We start from the raw sequence: 19,161 nt of genomic DNA, 5'->3' as shown, positions 1-19,161 counted from the left end.
AAGACAATGGATACGTGGTCTGAATCTTGTTAATGGTCCCTGAAGAGTTGCATTTCTGCATGGAGCCAAGACAGGAATATAGGTGAAAGGGAGAAGAAATTAGGTGAAAGGGGACATTACACTGAAACCTGAGGTGAATTATCATACTAGTATATGTCACCAGCCTTTTTCTAATATACATATGATTTTAATAGCGCCGTGACACTCCCAGCTAGACCATATGGGTCAAGGCAGGAACTAATAAATGTAAACCTTGACATCTATCCAAAAATGAGGAAGAGGGTGGTCTTCTCCCCGCCTCTCCATTTTTTCTCTGATTATAAAAATGTCCCCTCTTTGTTCTCAGGGCTGTGCTGCCTTGCTTGTCTGCTTGTATATCTCACAAGCATCCTATGCTAACAAACTCTTTCTTTGCCTATCACTCTGCCTCACGCTGAATTCCTTCTGTGACAAGAGTGAAGAACCCGAGCTGTGGGAAGTTCTGACACCAGGGGAACAGTTTCAATGAAAAGACAATGGGTTTGAGTCCCCTCCTGGTTGGGGATCCTGGGTTCAAGTCCCAATCTGAGTTTTGGCTGGGTTGGAGCTCCATCTGAGAAAGAGTGTGGGTTTAGGACTACAAATGGTGAAATTTTGAGAAACACAGAGTTAATGTATACAGATTAGAAGTCCCTTTACAGGCTAAAGTCTATTGCCTAAAGTGGAATAAAACTGGTCACAGAGTTTAAGGCATTTGTCACATATATTTAACTTCCAAGCTCAAATGGAAGGAAGCAATTATTCCACGTGCATAAACATCAATTTATGTTCTTTTCAAGCAACAGATTGTTAGGGGAGATGATGTCCATTAGACCTTAGAGTGCCAAGTTCACTTTCTAGGTATTGAATCCAAGTGCAACTAAGCAGAAGGAGATCAGAGACCAACTTATGCAGGCAGAACAGAGTGTCAGTGAAAAGACAGAACTTAAAGAGAAGCTGAGTCTGTGATATGCTGTGTTGTCATGATGCTTTCCCACAAACTGCTCTTTATAATCAAGGCACCAACATTATTTAAAATGGTTGTAAAAGTCAGTGATGTGATTCCTCTTAGTGACGTGGTTCCAAGAGCCGTAAAATAAATATATTTAGCCTCAAGAAAAAAAATTCCAGTCCTTAGTAATAGCATGGGCTTATCTATTTACATAGCTACTTGAGGGGCATCCAGGTTTCACTTCCAGGTGTTTTGTTATCATATGTTAAGGGTACAAAGGGTAAACACCACTCCTAGGAAATTCATCCAAAGTAAAGGGAAGCAAAATAAACCACGCAGCATTTATTAATAACAAAGATTACCACCCACTCTCTCTACCACAAATGACACACAGCAAGCCATGGATCCAGCCTCCAGAAATTCCTTCTCTCCGTTGGATATGCCTTTGTTTTGCTTTTTGTAACTTCCTGTTTTGTTTCTCATGACAGATTCTGAACCTCAGGACTGTCTATTTCTGGCCACCTTTCTGGGAAGTGCAACGTTAGTGTCAGGGGAGGGATGGAGTATAACAAATGCAAACCCTACAGGGACTCCTTAGGGAATGAAGGGGGCTCCTCCTTCAACGGGGTTTCACCGGGGACTCTCCAGTACCACCTCCTCTGCTTCCTGCTCACCCCAAAGATCTACACTTATTTTCTCTTTCACTCTTTATTTGGTGAAATTCCTCTTTGTAAAAATTTATCATACAAGTAGTTAGATCTAGGCATTTGTTACTGGTCTGCCATTCCTTTAGCATTTTCCTCCCAGCAAGAGATACTAAAATAGAGAATCACAGTGAGTTTTCCTGTCTCCTGGGGGAAATGAGGAGTGAAGGTGTTCATGGCTAGCTTCATGCGCTTGTGGAAATTTCCCTGGGCGGCTTCTCTCCCAGTTGGGCAAGTAAATGGAAGCTGGTGGTAGTGGTGAAGTAGTGTCTGACTCTTGTGACCCTATGGACTGTAGCCCACTAGGCTCCTCTGTGCATGGGATTTCCCAGGCAAGAATCCTGGAGTGGGTTGTCATTTCCTCCTTCAGGGGATCTTCCCAACCCAAGGACTGAACCCGAGTCTCTTGTGTCTTCCACATTGGCAGGTGCGTTCTTTACCACTAGCACCACCTGGGAAGCCCCTAAATGGTAGCTAGTAAGACCCTATTCAGGATTAGTTCAGTCTGCTAGAGCGAGGGGGTGGGTTGGAGGTAACACCAGGCTCATGCCTTCTTTTTGCTGTGGCTGCCAGCCCATTCTTTGAGTTCATCTGTTTTTGTTTGTATTCTTCATTTGCTTGTTATACTTATCTGCTTTCATATCATTATGTCTGGGTGAGTGAGATTTAAAGTCTGACTTCATATCACCATCTTTAACCCAAGACCAGGTACATAGACTCTTTTGATTTGTGGGAGAGTGTATTCACTCTGGGTGTGTCTCACATACATAACCTTTGTCAATAACAGGTTTGGGGAATATTTATCAAAGAATAGCTCCGATGAGACAATGTTATGGACTGAATATTTGTGACCCACACCCCAGATTCATATGTTGAAGCCCCAATTGGTAATGTGACTATATTTGGAAATCAGGCCTTTATGGAGGTAGGTAGGTTAAATGAGGTCATAATACTGAGGCCCTAATCTCACAGAATTGTGGCCATATAAGAAGAGGGACATCTCTCTCCCTTTGCTGAATGAGGACACAGTGAGAAGGGGACCACCTGCAGGCCAGGAAGAGAGCTCCTACCAAACCCAAATCAGCCCAGTGCCTGGATTCGAACTTCCCAGACTCCAGAACTGCGAGAGAATATGCTTCTGTTGTTTAAGACTCCCAGTCTACATTTTTTTTTTTAAATGACAGTAAGATATACTCGATTTACAACTAGTTCACTTTTCTTTGGAACAAAGGCACAATTGTAAACCATCTACACTGCATTTAACTTATTTTCCCCCAAAGAACCCCAATCATAAAGCTGCTACTTGACCACTCTACCTGTGGTGATCACTTGTAGACACATGCCTTTGGCTCCCTCTCCAAAGCCAAATAATGCATGGCTATTCTCAACAATGAAAAACTGAAAGCATTTCCTCTAATATTAGGAACAAGACAAGGATGTCCACTCTTGCCACTTTTACTCAACGTAGTTTTGGAAGTCCTAGCCGCAACAATCGGAGAAGAAAATGAAATAAAAAGAATCCAAATTGGAGAAGTAAAATTGTCACTATTTCCAGATGACCTGATACTATACATTGAAAATCCTAAAGATGTTACCAGAAAACTATTAGATTTGTTCAATGAATGTGGTAGAGTTGTAGGATACAAAATTAATACACAGAAATCTCTTGCATTCCTATATACTAACAATGAAAAGTCAGAGAAATTAAGGAAACAATTCAATTTACTATCACATCAAAAAGCCTAACATACCTAGGAATAAACTTACCTAAGGAGATAAAAAACCTGTACTCGGAAAACTATGAGATACAGATGAAAAAGATCAAAGATGACATGAACAGGTGAAGAGATATACCATGTTCTTGGATTGGAAGGATCAAAATTGTCAAAATGACTACACTACTCAATGTAATCTACAGATTCAATGCAATACCTATCCAATTACCAATGGCGTTTTTTTTCACAGAATTAGAACAAAACATTTTACAACTTGCATGAAAACACAGAAGGCCCCCAGTAGCCAAAGCAACCAGTGGAGCTGGAGGAGTCAGCCTCCCTGACTTCAGGCTGCATTACAGAGCTACAGTAATCAAAACAATACGGTACTGGCACAAAGACAGAAATACAGGTCAATGGATCAAGATAGAAAGTCCAGAACTAAACCCAGGCACCAACAGGCACCTCGTCTATGACACAGGAGGCAAGAATATACAATGGAGAAAAGATAATCTCTTCAATAAGTAGTGCTGGGAAAACTGAACAACTACATGTAAAAGAATGAAATTAGAACATTCTGTAACACCATACACAGAAATAAATTCAAAATGGGTTAAAGACCTAAATGTCAGACCAGAAACTATAAAACTCTTAGGGGAAAACATAAGCAGAACACTGACATAAATCACAGCAAGATCCTCTCTGACCCACCTCCTAGAGTAATGGAAACAAAAACAAACAAATGGGACATAACTAAACTTAAAAGCTTTTGCACAGCAAAGGAAACTACCAATAAGGTGAAAAGACAACCCCCAGAATGGACGAAAATAATAGTAAATGAAACAAGTAACAAAGGACTAGTTTCCAAAATATACAAGCAACTCATGCAACTCAATACAAGAAAAACAAACAACCCAATCAAAAAGTGGGCAGAAGCTCTAAACAGACATTTCTCCAAAGAAGACATACAGATGGCTAAATAAACACACGAAAAGATGCTCAACACCACTCATTGTTAGAGAAATGCAGATGAAAACTACATGTACCCCAACGTTCACCGCAGCACTAGTTACAACAGCTAGGACGTGGAAGCAAGCTAGATGTCCATATAGGCAGATGAGTGGATAAGGAAGTTCTGGTACATATACACAATGGAATGTTGCTGAGCTATAAAAAGGAATGCATGTGAGTCAGTTCTAATGAGGGCTTCCCTGGTGGCTAAGAGGTTAAACAGTCTGCCTGCAGTGCAGGAGACCTGGGTTCGATCCCCGAGTCAGGAAGATCCCCTGGAGAAGGAAATGGCAACCCACTCCAGTATTCTTGCCTGGAGAATCCCATGGAGGGAGGAGCCTGGTAGGCTACAGTCCATGGGGTCGCAAAGAGTTGGAAATGACTGAGCGACTTCACTTCACTTCAGTTCTAATGAGGTGGATGAATGGACAGCCTATATAGATATAGGCTGTCAGATATAGAAGTCAGTCAGAAAGAGAAAGGCAAATACTGTATATTAATACTGCATATATACAGAATCTAGAAAGATGGTGCCGATGACCCTACATACAGGGCAAAAAAGGAGACATAAACAGACGTTTGGACTCAGTGGGAGGAGAAGAGGGTGAGGTGATTTGAGAGAACAGCATTGAAATGGATACATTACCATATGTAAAACAGATAACCAGTGTGAGTCTGATGCATGAAGGGGGCACCCAAAGCTGGTGCTCTGAACAACCTAGAGGGATAGGGTGTAGAGGGAGGTGGGAGGGTTTCAGGATGGATGGGACACAGGTATACCTACCTATATCTATGACCAATTCATATTGATGCAAGGAAAAAACCATCACAATATTGTGAAGTAATTATCCTCCAATTAACATAAATACATTTAAAAATAAAATAAAGTAGATTTAAAGGACAAGAACAACAACAACAAAAAACTACAATGAGATATCACCTCACACCAATCAGAACAGTCATCATCAAAAAATCTACAAACAATAAATGCTGGAGAGGGTGTGGAGAAAAGGGAACCCTCTTGTACTGTTAGTGGGATTGTAAATTGATACAGCCACTATGGAAGACAGTATGGAGTTTCCTTAAGAAACTAGGAATAAAACTACCATATGACCCAACAATCCCACTACTGGGCATATACCCTAAGAAAACCATAACTGAAAAAGACACATGTACCCCAATGTTCATTATAGCACTATTTACAATAGCTAGGACATGGAAAAAACCCAGATGTCCATCGACAGATGAATGGATAAAGAAACTGTGGGACATATATGCAATGGAACACTTCAGTTCAGTCGCTCAGTCGTGTCCGACTCTTTAAGACCCCATGGACTGCAGTACACCAGGCCTCCCTGTCCATCACCAGCTCCCGGAGTTTACTCAGACTCATGTCCATTGAGTCAGTGATGCCATCCAACCATCTCATCCTCTGTCGTCCCCTTCTCTTCCCACCTTCAATCTTTCCCAACAGAAGGCTCTTTTCAAATGAGTCAGTTCTTTGCATCACGTGGCCAAAGTATTGGAGTTTCAACTTCAACATCAGTCCTTCTAATGAATATTCAGGAATGATTTCCTTTAGGATGGACTGGTTGATCTCCTTGCAGTTCAAGGGACTCTCAAGAGTCTTCTCCAACACCACAGTTCAAAAGCATCAACTCTTCAGTGCTCAGCTTTCTTTATAGTCCAATTCTCATATCCACACATGACTACTGGAAAAACCATAGCCTTAACTAGATGGACCTTTGTTGGCAAAGTAATGTCTCTGTTTTTTAATATGCTGTCTAGGTTGGTCATAACTTTTCTTCCAAGGAGCAAGTGTCTTTTAATTTCATGGCTGCAATCACCATCTGCAGTGATTTTGGAGCCCCCCAAAATAAAGTCTGTCACAGTTTCCACTGTTTCCCCATCTATTTCCCATGAAGTGATCAGACCAGGTGCCATGATCTTAGTTTTCTGAATGTTGAGCTTTAAGCCAACTTCTTCACTCTGCTCTTTCACTTTCATTAAGAGGCTCTTTAGTTCTTTGCTTTCTGCCATAAGGGTGGTGTCATCTGCATATCTGAGGTTATTGATATTTCTCCTGGCAATCTTGATTCCAGCTTGTGCTTCTTCCAGCCCAGTGTTTCTCATGATGTACTCTGCATATAAGTTAAATAAGCAGGGTGACAATATACAGCCTTGACGTACTCCTTTCCTGACTTGGAACCAGTCTCTTGTTCCATGTCCAGTTCTAACTGTTGCTTCCTGACCTGCATACAGATTTCTCAGGAGACAGGTCAGGTGGTCTGGTATTCCTATCTCTTTGAGAATTTTCCACAGTTTTCTGTGATACACACAGTCAAAGGCTTTGGCATAGTCAATAAAGCAGAAATAGATGTTTTCCTGGAACTCTCTTGCTTTTTCAATGATCCAACGGATGTTGGCAATTTGTTCTCTGGTTCCTCTGCCTTTTCTAAATCCAGCTTGAAGATCTGGAAGTTCATGGTTCACGTACGGTTGAAGCCTGACTTGGAAAATTTTGAGCATTACTTTGCTAGCATGTGGGATAAGTGCAACTGTGCAGTAGTTTGAGCATTCTTTGGGATTGGAATGAAAACTGACCTTTTCCAGTCCTGTGACCACTGCTGAGTTTTCCAAATTTGCTGGCATATTGAGTGAAGCACTTTCATAGCATCATCTTTTAGGATTTGAAACAGTTCAACTGGAATTCCATCACCTCCACTAGCTGTGTTCGTAGTGATGCTTCCTAAGGCCCACTTGACTTCACATTCCAGGATGTCTGGCTCTAGGTGAGTGACGACACCATCCTGGTTATCTGGGTTGTGACAACTTTTTTGTACACAGTTCTTCTGTGTATTCTTGCCACCTCGTCTTAATATCTTCTGCTTCTGTGAGGTATATACCATTTCTGACCTTTATTCTGCCCATCTTTGTATGAAAAGTTCCCTTGCTATCTTTAATTTTCTTGAAGAGATGTCTAGTCTTTCCCATTCTACTGTTTTCCTCTATTTCTTTGCATTGATCACTGTGGAAGGCTTTCTTACCTCTTCTTACTATTCTTTGGAACTCTGCATTCAAATGGGTATATCTTTCCTTTTCTCCTTTGCCTTTCACCTCTCTTCTTTTCATAGCTGTTTTAAAGGCCTCCTCAGACAACCATTTTGCCTTTTTGCATTTTTTTTTTCCCTTGGGGATGGTCTTGATCACTGCCTCCTGTACAATATCACGAACCTCCATCCATAGTTCATCAGGCACTCTGTCTATCAGATCTAATCCCTTGAATCTATTTCTCACTTCCACTGTATAGTCATAAGGGATTTGATTTAGGTCATACCTGAATGGTCTAGTGGTCTTCCCTACTTTCTTCAATTTAAGCCTGAATTTGGCAATAAGGAGTTCATGATCTGAGCCACAGTCAGTTCCCAATCTTGTTTATGCTGACTGTATAGAGCTTCTCCATCTTTGGTTGCAAAGAATATAATCAATCTGATTTTGGTATTGACCATCTGGTGATGTCCATGTATAGAGTTATCTCTTGTGTTGTTGAAAGAGGGTGTTTGCTATGACCAGTGCGTTTTCTTGGCAAAACTCTGTTAGCCTTTGCCCTGCTTCATTCTGTATTCCAAGGCCAAATTTGCCCATTACTCCAGGTATTTCTTGACTTCCTACTTTTGTATTCCAGTCCCCTATAATGAAAAGGACATTTTTTTTGTTGTTGCTAGTTCTAGAAGGTCTTGTAGGTCTTCACAGATCCATTCAACTTCAGTTTCTTCAGCATATTGGTTGGGGCATAGCCTTGAATTACCATGATATTAAATGGTTTGCCTTGGAAATGAACAGAGATCATTCTGTCATTTTTGAGATTGCGTCCAAGTCCTGCATTTCAGACTCTCTGTTGACTATGAGGGCTACTCCATTTCTTCTAAGGGATTCTTGCCCACAGTAGTAGACATAATGGTTATCTGAGTTAAATTCACCCATTCCAGTCCATTTTAGTTCGCTGATTCCTAAAATGTCGATGTTCACTCTTGCCATCTCCTGTTTGAGCACTTCCAATTTGCCTTGATTCATGGATATAACATTCCAGGTTTCTATGCAATATTGCTCTTCACAGCATCGGACTTTACTTCCATCACCAGTCACATCCACACCTGGGTATTGTTTTTGCTTTGGCTCATCCCTTCATTCTTTCTGGAGTTATTTCTCCACTGATCTCCAGTAGCATATTGGGCACCTACTGACCTGGGTATTGTCCTATCTTTTTGCCTTTTCATACTGTTCATGGGGTTCTCAAGGCAAGAATACTCAAGTGGTTTGCCATTCCCTTCTCCAGTGGACCAGTGGTCACCATTATCTTCATTATCTCCACCATAGTTTGGCCTCAGGTCAAATAACCAGGAGGGAACACAGTCCTGCCTTTCAACAGAAAATTGGATTAAAGATTTACTGAGCATGGCCCCGCCCATCAGAACAAGACCCAGTTTCTTCCTCTGTCAGTCTCTCTCAAGAGGAACCTTCCATAAGCCTGTTATCCTTCTCCATCAGAGGGCAGGCAGACCCGAAAACCACAATGGAACACTACTCAGCCATAAAAAGGACACATTTGAATCAGTTCTAATGAGAGCGATGAACCTAGAGCCTGTTATATAGAGTGACGTAAGTCAGAAACACATATCATATATAAATGCATGTATATGGAACCTATGTAATCTAGAAAGATGGTACTGATGAACCTATTTTCAGGGCAGCATTGGAGATGCAGATATAGAGAACAAGCTTGTGGAACCAGTAGGGGGAAGGAGAGGGTGGGACGAATGGAGAGAGCAGCGTGGGAACATGTAAATTACCATATGCAAAATAGATAGGCAGTGGGGATTTGCTGTGTTACTCAGGGAACTCAAACCAGGACTCTGTGACAACCTAGAGGGGTAGGACGGGGTGGGAGGTGGGAGGGAGGTCCAAGAGGAAGGAGACGTATGTATATCCATGGTTGATTGATATGGATGTATGGCAGAAACCAACAAAATATTGTAAAGCAATTGTCTTGCAATTAAAAATTTAAAAATCTACTAAGAGTAAATCCTGGAGAGGATGTAGAGAAAAGGGAACCCTCCTACACTATTGGTGGGAATGTAAATCGGTTTAGCTACTATAAAGAAGTATGTGGAGGTTCCTTAGGAAACTAAAAACAGAGCTACCATATGATCCAGTAATCCCACTCCTGGGCATATATCCAGAGAAAACCAATGTTTGAAATGATACATGAACCCTAATGTTCATAGAAGCAGTATTCACAATAGTCAATATATGGAAGCAACCTAAATGTCCATCAACAGATGAATGGATAAAAAAGATATTGTATGTATATACAGTAGCATATTGCTCAGCCATAGAAAATAAAATAATGCCAACTGAAGCAACATGAATGGGCCCAGAGATTGTCATACTGAGTAAATAAGTCAGACAGAGAAAGACAAAAATCATATGGTATTGCTTATATGTGGAATCTAAAAAAAAATAGTACAAATGAACCTATTTACAAAACAGAAATAGAGCCACAGATGCAGAAAACAAACTTATGGTTACCAAGTACAGGAGAAGGAATAAATTGGGAGATTGTGATTAACATATACACATAAAAATGGGGCTTCCCTTGTAGCTCAGTCAGTAAATGATCTGCCTGCAGTGCAGGAGACCCAGGTTCGATCCCTGGGTTGGGAAGATCCCCTGGAGAAGGAAATGGCAACCCACTCCAGTATCCTTGCCTGGAAAATCTCATGGACAGAGGAGCCTGGTGGGCTGCAGTCCATCGGTCGCAAAGAGTCGGACACGACTGAGCGACTAACACACGTATATAAAATAGATTACTGATAAGGACCTACTATATGGCACAAGGAACTCAATACTCTATAATGACTTATAAGGGAACAGAATCTAAAAGAGTGGCTATATGTATAACTGATACAGCAGAAAGTAAATCAACTACAAAATCAACTATGAAATCTAAATCTAAATCAACTACGAAAGTGAGGTGAAAGTGAAGGTCATTCAGTCGTATCTGACTCTTGGCAACCCCATGGACTGTACAGTCCATGGAATTCTCCAGGCCAGAATACTGGAGCGGGTAGCCTTCCCCTCTCCAGGGGATCTTCGCAACCCAGGGACTGAACCCAGGTCTGCCCACATTGCAGGTGGATTCTTTACCAGCTGAACCACAAGGGAAGCCCAAGAATACTGGAGTGGGTAGCCTATCCCTTCTCCAGTGGATCTTCCCAACCCAGGAATCAAACCAGGGTCTCCTGCATTGCAGGTGGCTTTTTTACCAACTAAGCTATAAGGGAAAATCAACTATACTCCAATAAAAATTATTTTTAAAAAGTGAATGACAGGATCATACTGGTGGAAAATCTGCATGTTTCTACAAGACATCCTTTCCATGGCAACACATGTATTAACCGGGAATATTCTGCCGTAATACATGGCAACACATGTATTAACCGGGAATATTCTGCCCTAATCAAAATCAGAAGCTGTCTTTAGTAGGAAATGAAAGGTTGTCGTGGTACCTGGTTGTGGGCATGATATATACATATCATGTATACCAGATATATATATCTATACATATACATATAAATATACACCTTCTTCTTTTATGTTTAGCTAGATGATGTGCCTCCTTACAGCCACTTTGAGAATGGTTTAGAAATTCATCACTAGTTATTGCCAGAATAACCACTCTAATGAAACCCAACATTTGGGAAAAGTGAAAGTGTCAGTCAGTCAGTCATGTCTGACTCTTTGAGACCCCACGGACTGAAACCTTTGGGAAGAAGACCCCCCACAACATATCCACCAGTATATCAGTGTCTACCATGTGGTGAGATACAAAATGAATGAGGACTTCCCAAGGAAGCTGAGACAGAGAGAGACTGAGAACACAAATCACCCACATGCCAAGTGCTATGGTATGAGCAGGGAGCTCTGGAGGCCCAAAGGATGGGGGTGAAGGGAAAACAGTGGGTAACAAGGAAATGACATTGAACGTGGAGCTGGTTAGACGAGTCAGTGTCAAACGTTTTCCACCCATGCCAAGCATTTGGATAGGTAGGAAGACCTCCTGTGGGTAGAAGGTCTGGGGGACCAGTTCCTTACATCTTCACCTGGACCACCTCAGGCCTGACCCGCCTCACCCCCACTTCGCCTCTTCTTGTTCGTGGTGCTGCCTCCATGGAAATCGGAAAGGCTGCTCCAACCCCTTTATGTAAGATCACAACCACGAAGCCTCCCCAGGTGTTGCTGCCTTTGGCTTAACTGAGCTGGATTCCAATCACGCTCCACATGTCTGACTTTTCTTTCCCTTTTCCAGGCCCCAATTAAGCATCTAATTCTCATTCATCCTCTTTCTGCCTCCCCCATGTCCTTCAGGGCCTGGCAAGAATGAAAGCTACAAGGAGGCCCTTCTCAGCTCAGGGCCGCCAGGGCTGGTCTCAGATCAGGGTCTTTACAGCAGAACAATACAAATTGGGTGTCTCTCAAACGCCACCCCCTACGCCATCACACGCTGTTTGTGGCTCTTGTTTCTCTGCAGCGACTGGGTAAATCTGTACACAGCAGGGCCCTAGTGAGCACAGAGATAGGTATTTTTTCCACAGGAGTCTCTTGATTCTTTTACTCTAATAGGGTTTTAACTATGTAAGGAGCCACAGTGGGGCTGCTTCGGGCTTTTCAATGGTTCTTTATGTGGTATCTTTTATAAGGAAGGAAACTGACTGCTGGAAATAACCCATGCTGGATTCTTAAAAACTTCATCAAGTATTTAAGGCTCTGGAAAGAAAGTGCCTCTGACTGCTTGGGCCGAAATCCTGCATGATTATGTACACAGCTCTTTAGTCCAAGAATAATTTAATCCTATCATCCTTAATTATAGATTCCTTAAATATTTCCACCAGATTTAGCCCTCTTTATATATTTTCCTAAACAGCACAATTTATTCAGAACATTTGATAAAATCTAGCGTGTCATCTTTGTGCTGACCAAAGTACTCAAAATCTATACCTACGAAGAAAGCTGCATCCAATAAATAGCAGATTTACAGCAACACCGAAAGACTATAAGAAGACCATGGACTGGAAGTAAGTGCATTCAGTTCTGTTACGCTAATTCCATTTCTAGTCTTGGACTCTCAATACCAATTCTCTCAGCTTCAGGGAAAAATGATAGATTTTTTCCTACTAGGAGAAGTTTTCAAACACACCTGGCATTAAGCTGGAACCCATTTCACATTTCACTTTTCTTCAAAAAGCACCATCACAGATGCCTGCATCTTAATCTTGTTTTCTTTTTTTAATGGGTACACTATTTAATTATTAACATTGAACTTCAAGAGTTCAAGTATATGCTAGCCTTACATTCTGATTTTTGAAATGACAATTAAAACAAAGCTTTAAGGGTGCAATGTATTGAACACTGCACAGTATATTAACCAACTGGACAACCTAAGGGGTGGTGTAACTATTTAGGAGCACTAATTGAAGAGAAAACCTGCCATTCAGGACTGAACAAAGGTCCTTGGTTGCTGGCAGAGTCTCCCCTTGACTTCAGGCTAGAGATGAATCAAGGGAGTCTGTCAGTGTACAAAACCCATTGAATTCAGGACCAACAGTAACAGGATAGATTGGCCAGAGCCAGCTCAGACTGTGGGGGCCCAGGGTTAGCTGGAGGCTGGGGAATGTTGCAGCCAGAAGTCCAGGACCAGTAGAGAGTAGCTATCTTTTGAAAATCACCGATTTCTAAGAAGTTCCTGAGATCTTTTCCCAAACAGGAATGCATCTTAATCTCTGAATTTCTTTGTATTTAATCATTTTTATGCCTTCTGAGAGTTTATCACTGCTACAGCAAACACACACACATACACATACACACATACATCCCCCTAAAAGACCGTCTAATCACATTCACTAAACGTGTAACTAAAACTGCAGTTAAACTCAACCAGATGCCTTTTATCAAAGAGAGTCTGAAGTTACCTGCCAGAAGTTGCTGTTACCTTTTCCAACCCCCTCTTCCTAGGGGTTTTAGTCCGCTTTTAGATACTAGTTCTATTTTGTCTTTTGCTGTCTGAGCCACTGTTTTCCCCAAGAAATAAATGAGATACTTGACCATATTCCAGTTCAACAAAACCCTTTGCAACTAGAAAAGTGGCACGGCTGCCCCCAGGCCATCTAGTGAGTGACAAGGTTGTTCTTCAGAGTTCAATCTGGGGCTATTGTCACTTCATCAATATAGTAACAGTGGCGAGAGAGCCGTGCAGAGTCGGGTGAAATGGGACTGGAACTTGGGCAAGGCCTAGAATCTTCCTTCAGAGGTCTGCTTGGTCAACTCTAATCCATTTGAAAGCAGTGGACTTGAGGAATGTCTTTCATGTCCTTAAGATGGCTTGGGGGAGGGAGAGGAGCACAGACTTGGTCACAGTGAAGAGAGGGAGTCCAGTTGAATGGCAGGGACTTCCCTCTGGTCAGCGGCAGCAGGATCAGTAGGAATGTGACATGCAGAGGTCTTCCCGCTACAGAATCTGCAGGGCCCTCTACAGAGACCATCTTCCCCTGCCAGATATTCTGGAGTCCAGGCTTGGGGGTTTCATGTTCCCTTTGAAGATGGGTTCACACCATGGCGTCTTTAATCTGGAAAGCCAGGTTCATGTCACTCTGGACCTCCTACCATGCAGTTAGAAGTGTACGATGGCTTGGTTTGGAATCCATGGTAAAGATTCTAAGCATGAGGCAGCATAGAGGCCTCCCTGGGCACCGGAGGATCTGGGGGCCCAGCAGGAAAGTGGGTGGTCAGTCAACAGAGGTTAGCTTTGTGATGTCGTCATGCTCTGAGTCCCAGGGCTCTTCCTGGGTTTGTGATGTAGCACCAGCTTCTTGGGGCTGACATCACTGGGTCGCTCAGTACCCTTCCTGAGCCCCTGGGTGCTGAGCATCTTACCTGGCCTGTTGCTTCCTAGCTTGATTGACTTCTGATGGCTGAGTTTTGCTTTTGTCTTGACTGACATCTCTATAGGCACCCTGGTCTTTCCCAGAGTTAGGAATCTCTTGCTTGTTCCAGAATTCTAACAACTGAGGGATCCCTAGCCCTTTGCCTCTTTTCTTGGACTGTCATAGGTGCTCCTGTAGGTATCAGGCCACTTTCATTCTTCATGTGGAAATAGCACCTCCAGTGAGAGAATGGGCTCTGACAGCACTAAATAATGGGCCTTGCACCTACTTTATCTCTTGACATTTAATCTCTTGTTCTAGGAGACAATTCAGGAAACTCTTCATTAAAGGAAAAAAAAATAACATCCAGAATTTTCCTTTCAGGCAAAGAAATCTTAATCCTTTTTTTTTTTTTTGCTCACGTATTTTACCAAACTAGAGATCCTGTCACATCACCTCTTCAGCAAGATAACAATTCACCTTTGAGGAAGAGGCAATCCAATTTTGATTTATTGATCTCAGGACACAATGCTCTTCTTTAAAAAAAAAAAAATGTAGACCAGTCCGTAGGAGATTGTGAAATAAAAGCCCAAAGGCTTTTTGAAGGGGGAAATACCAAGTTTGATTTCTTTCTTTATACAGTATTATGTAGGCATTTTTATTTGTAAAAACAATTTTTTGAAAGCTCAAAATAACACAACTAGAAGCAGTAACATTTCCCCTGCCCTGTGGCTTCCTCTGGGCAAATGGTAAGAATATTTCTAAAAGCTACCCTCAAATTTCAGCTTTCAGTTCTGTTGCATTTAGTCTGGTTGCTATTTGGCTGGTTTCAACAGAATATTGATTATTTGTGTGGCTGTAAACCTTGGAGGAAGAAAGAAGACATTCTTATATACCAGTAAGTGTCCTCCACTACAGAGACATCTATTGAGGATGCAGTGGTGGTGTGCATGTGTGTGTTGGGACAGAAAAAGGAGTGCTCTTGAAGTTTTTATTACATGGGAAAGAGATTGTACCTGTTTTGTGGCTAAATTGTTACTAGTGTGTTTCACTGTTTCAAAGATACTTTTTGTGTGTGTGTGTGTGTGTGCCACATTTTAACATCAGGGAAGTTGAGATGAATCAAATAATCAGTTACTACAATTACTGTTCAGCTGGATTCATGCCAGGTTCACACAGGATTTGCATCTGCTTGTCCATCCCTGGACAGCATTGCCAACCCAAGGTTACTTGTATGCCCTGCCTAAGGTTTCTACGGACCACACAGGGATATGAATTCAGGGCACAAGTGTGTGTGATTAGCACTGGCGTGTGATTCAACTTCTTAAGAAAGACATTTTTCTAACCCTCTTCCATCAGTGCCAAAGGTCAGACCTCCATGTCTTCTAGCTTTTTGGAGCGGTTGTCACTGGTGCCTGGGCCACCACCCACGGGCTGCCTTGGAGTCCCCTGGAGCTGAGCAGACGCCCTGTGTCCTCACAGCTGTCCCTTCCAGACCCTGCACCTCTCTGCTTCTCCACTGGCAGTGTCTGGGGAGATTGTTCAGCCCGGGACAGGACAGCCCAGTGATCCTTTGCCATGGAAGTCTGAGAATTATTTGATTATTAACTGCTCTTTGCTAATTCCAATCCCAAAGAAAGGCAATGACAAAGAATGTTCAATCTATCATAACTGCATTCATTTCACATGCTAGCAAGGTAATACTCAAAATCCTCCAAACTAGGCTTCAACAGTATGTGAACTGAGAACTTCCAGATGTACAAGCTGGATTTAGAAAAGGCAGAGGAGCCAGAGATCAAATCTCCAATATCCGCTGGATCATAGAAAAAGCAAGGGAATTCCAGAAAAACATCTACTTCTGTTTCATTGACTATGATAAAACCTTTGTGTGAATCACAACAACCAACCAACTGTGGAAAATTCTTAAAGAGATGGGAATACCAGACCACCTGACCTGTCTCCTAAGAAACCTGTATGCAGGACAAGAAAAAAATAGCTAGAACCAGACATAGAACAATGGACTGATTCAAAATTGGGAAAGAAGTATGTCAAGGCTGTATTTTGTCATTCTCCTTATTTAACATACATGCAGAGTGCATCATACAAAATGCTGGGCTGGATGAATCACAAGCTGAAGTCACGATTGCCAAGAGAAGTATCAACAGCTTCAGGTGTATGCAGATGATACCACTCTAATGGCAGAAAGTGAAAAGGAACTAAAGAGTCCCTTGATGAGGGTGAAAGAGGAGAGTGAAAAGCTAGCTTTAAACTCAATGTTCAGAAAACATTAAGATCATGGCATCCATCAAGATCCATGGCAAAACTTTACTATCAGTCCCACCGCATCATGGCAAATAGATGGGGAAAAAGTGGAAACAGTGACAGATTTTCTTCTTTTGGGCTCCAAAATCACTGTGGATGGTGACTGTAGTTATGAAATTAAAAGACACTTGTTCCTTGGAAGGAAAGCTATGGCAAACCTAGACAGCATATTAAAAAGCAGAGACATTACTTTGCCAACAAAGGTCCATCTAGTCAAAGCTATGTTTTTTCCAGTAGTCATGTATGGATGCAAGTTGGACCATAAAGAAGACTGAGCACTGAAGAACTGATGCTTTTGAACTGTGGTGTTGGAGAAGACTCTTGAGAATCCCTTGAACAGCAAGGAGATCAAACCAGTCCATCCTAAAGGAAATCAACCCTGAATATTCTTTGGAAGGACTGACGCTGAAACTCCAATACTTTGACCACCTAATATGAGAGCTGACTCATTGGAAAAGACCCTGATGCTGGGAAAGATCAAGGGCAGGAGAAGGGGACGACAGAGGATGAGATGGTTGAATGGCATCACCGACTCAATGGACATGGGTTTAAGCAAACTCCAGGAGACAGTGGAGGACAGGGAAACCTGGCATGCTGCAGTCCATGGGGACTCGAAGAGTCAGACACGACTTAGGGACTGAACAACAATAAAACAGTCCTGGGGATCTAACGCCCCAGGGGCAGCCCTCATCCAGTGAGGGAGGGGAGTCATTGGCTGACACCCAGCTTCCCTCAGGTCCATCTTGTGTTCTACCTGGGTCTTCAAAGGGCCTTAAGCGGGTCGGGGTCCATTTGCTCACAGCGTCCTTGGCTCATGACCCATGTTTCTCTGGCTCCCTTCCTCTCCGTCATTTTCCCTCATGCTTCCTGGGGCCATTTCCTCAAATAAACCACCTCCACGAAAGGTCTGACTTAGGCCTGCTTTTGGCAGAGCACGGACTAAGGCTCTGGCTTTATTTCTGCTTTACCTTTACCCAAGGGTGTAGCTCTTTATTGCCCTATATTGAGTTCTCCATTTGGGGACTTTTCTTTCTTGGTAAGATTTAATAGAAGAGTAATTCTTATAATTGCAGGTGTTTTAATTTCAATGACATAACATTGATGGAAAGATAAAAGTCTTCTGGGATGACATAAACAATTGAAATTGCACAAATTGAGTCATTAGCTCTTCTCCCAAGAATCAGTCCAAAGATTTAAATGATTGTGAAGTGTTCTGTCCACCGTGATCCAATCAAGCTAAATTGGCACCTACACAGATTATGATGTCTCAGGTCTCAACATCAGTTCTAAAAATAATTATAGTAAATAACAGAGGTCAAACAGTTTTATTCCGGTGGCAATTTTACTGTTAGGTTTTTAAAGATTTCTTATGTGACATAGAGGTTGATTAGCTGATGGAAAGTTCCAGTGACTCGCTTGAGTTTGCCAAGATGTGGTCCGTGCAACCACCTGCTCTGGACTCATTTAGAGATTACTACAAAATGCAGATTTGGAGGCTTCTTATCAAGCCTGTTGAATAAAAATCTATGGTTGGTGGGGCTCGGTAATCTGCATGTTAATAAGCTTCCTCAATGACTTATGTGTGCATGGAAGTTTGAGGATCATCTGTTTATCGACTAATTTTCACTAAAACAGCATCTTTAAGGTTCCCGAACCTCTTCCAGTATGTGTGTTTAATGTATTGACTACTAGAAATTTTATTCATGGCACAAAAGCTATAACTAGTATTTTTAAAAAGTGAAAATAAGCATTAGGAATAACCTTATCTTGATAACATGCCTTTTAAAAAATGACTACATTTTACAATTCCAGAGATTCTGGAAAAGCACATTCTTCATTCAGCAAATTTTTATTCAATGCCTATAATTTTTTAGGTTATATGATTACAAAGATGAATGAAACTTTGTCCTAACTCAAAGGCAATGGGAACATAAAGGACCATGGCCTCAGGGTTGAGAGCATGAATTTGAAGTGTGAATTCTCATTCTGCTACTTATTTGTGGAATGATTCTGTGCATGTCATTTAACCTCACTGCAACTCAGGTTTCTAAATATGTAAAAGGCAGACAGGAACGCTTACCTCACAAATAGGTCATGCACATTAGAAGGTGCTTAGTGGAGCGTTTGGCCCATAATGCATAAGTATGAATGCTATGATTTGAGTGATAATAAAACATGATCTGTCAGAGCTGGAGCAGACACAGGCCATGTGCACTGTGGTTCTACGCCTGCATTCTGAGATGCGTGGGATCTCAGCCCTGGCTTTGCCACTTCTTTGCTATTGAACTCCAGGGAAGTGATGGCTCTGCCACTTCCCCTCTGCTCATCTTACACAATTCTGCTCCCTTTCCTTGACTTTCTCATGCCTTCTTCCTCAATAAATCTTTATTCCTAACTCCATCTATGTGTATACTTCCGGAAGAACCCAACTCACAAGGCTGGTCTTTGAGTGCCTTGGG

At 42.0% G+C, this 19,161-nt stretch overlaps 1 protein-coding gene and 1 long non-coding RNA gene across 5 annotated transcripts in view; one reads left to right on the top strand and one right to left on the bottom strand.

Moving 5' to 3' along the window:
• Positions 1-19,161, bottom strand: part of MACROD2 (mono-ADP ribosylhydrolase 2) — a 2,147,232-nt gene that overhangs the window by 26,268 nt on the left and 2,101,803 nt on the right. The window lies entirely within an intron of this gene.
• LOC122681041 overlaps positions 1-19,161 on the top strand; it is a 127,433-nt gene that overhangs the window by 14,448 nt on the left and 93,824 nt on the right. The gene's annotated exons all lie outside the window — the stretch shown is intronic.

Source organism: Cervus elaphus, chromosome 23 (assembly GCF_910594005.1).
Source record: "Cervus elaphus chromosome 23, mCerEla1.1, whole genome shotgun sequence".
In the NCBI taxonomy this organism is placed as follows: Eukaryota; Metazoa; Chordata; class Mammalia; order Artiodactyla; family Cervidae; genus Cervus; species Cervus elaphus.
This window is presented reverse-complemented; position numbering and strand designations above follow the sequence as displayed.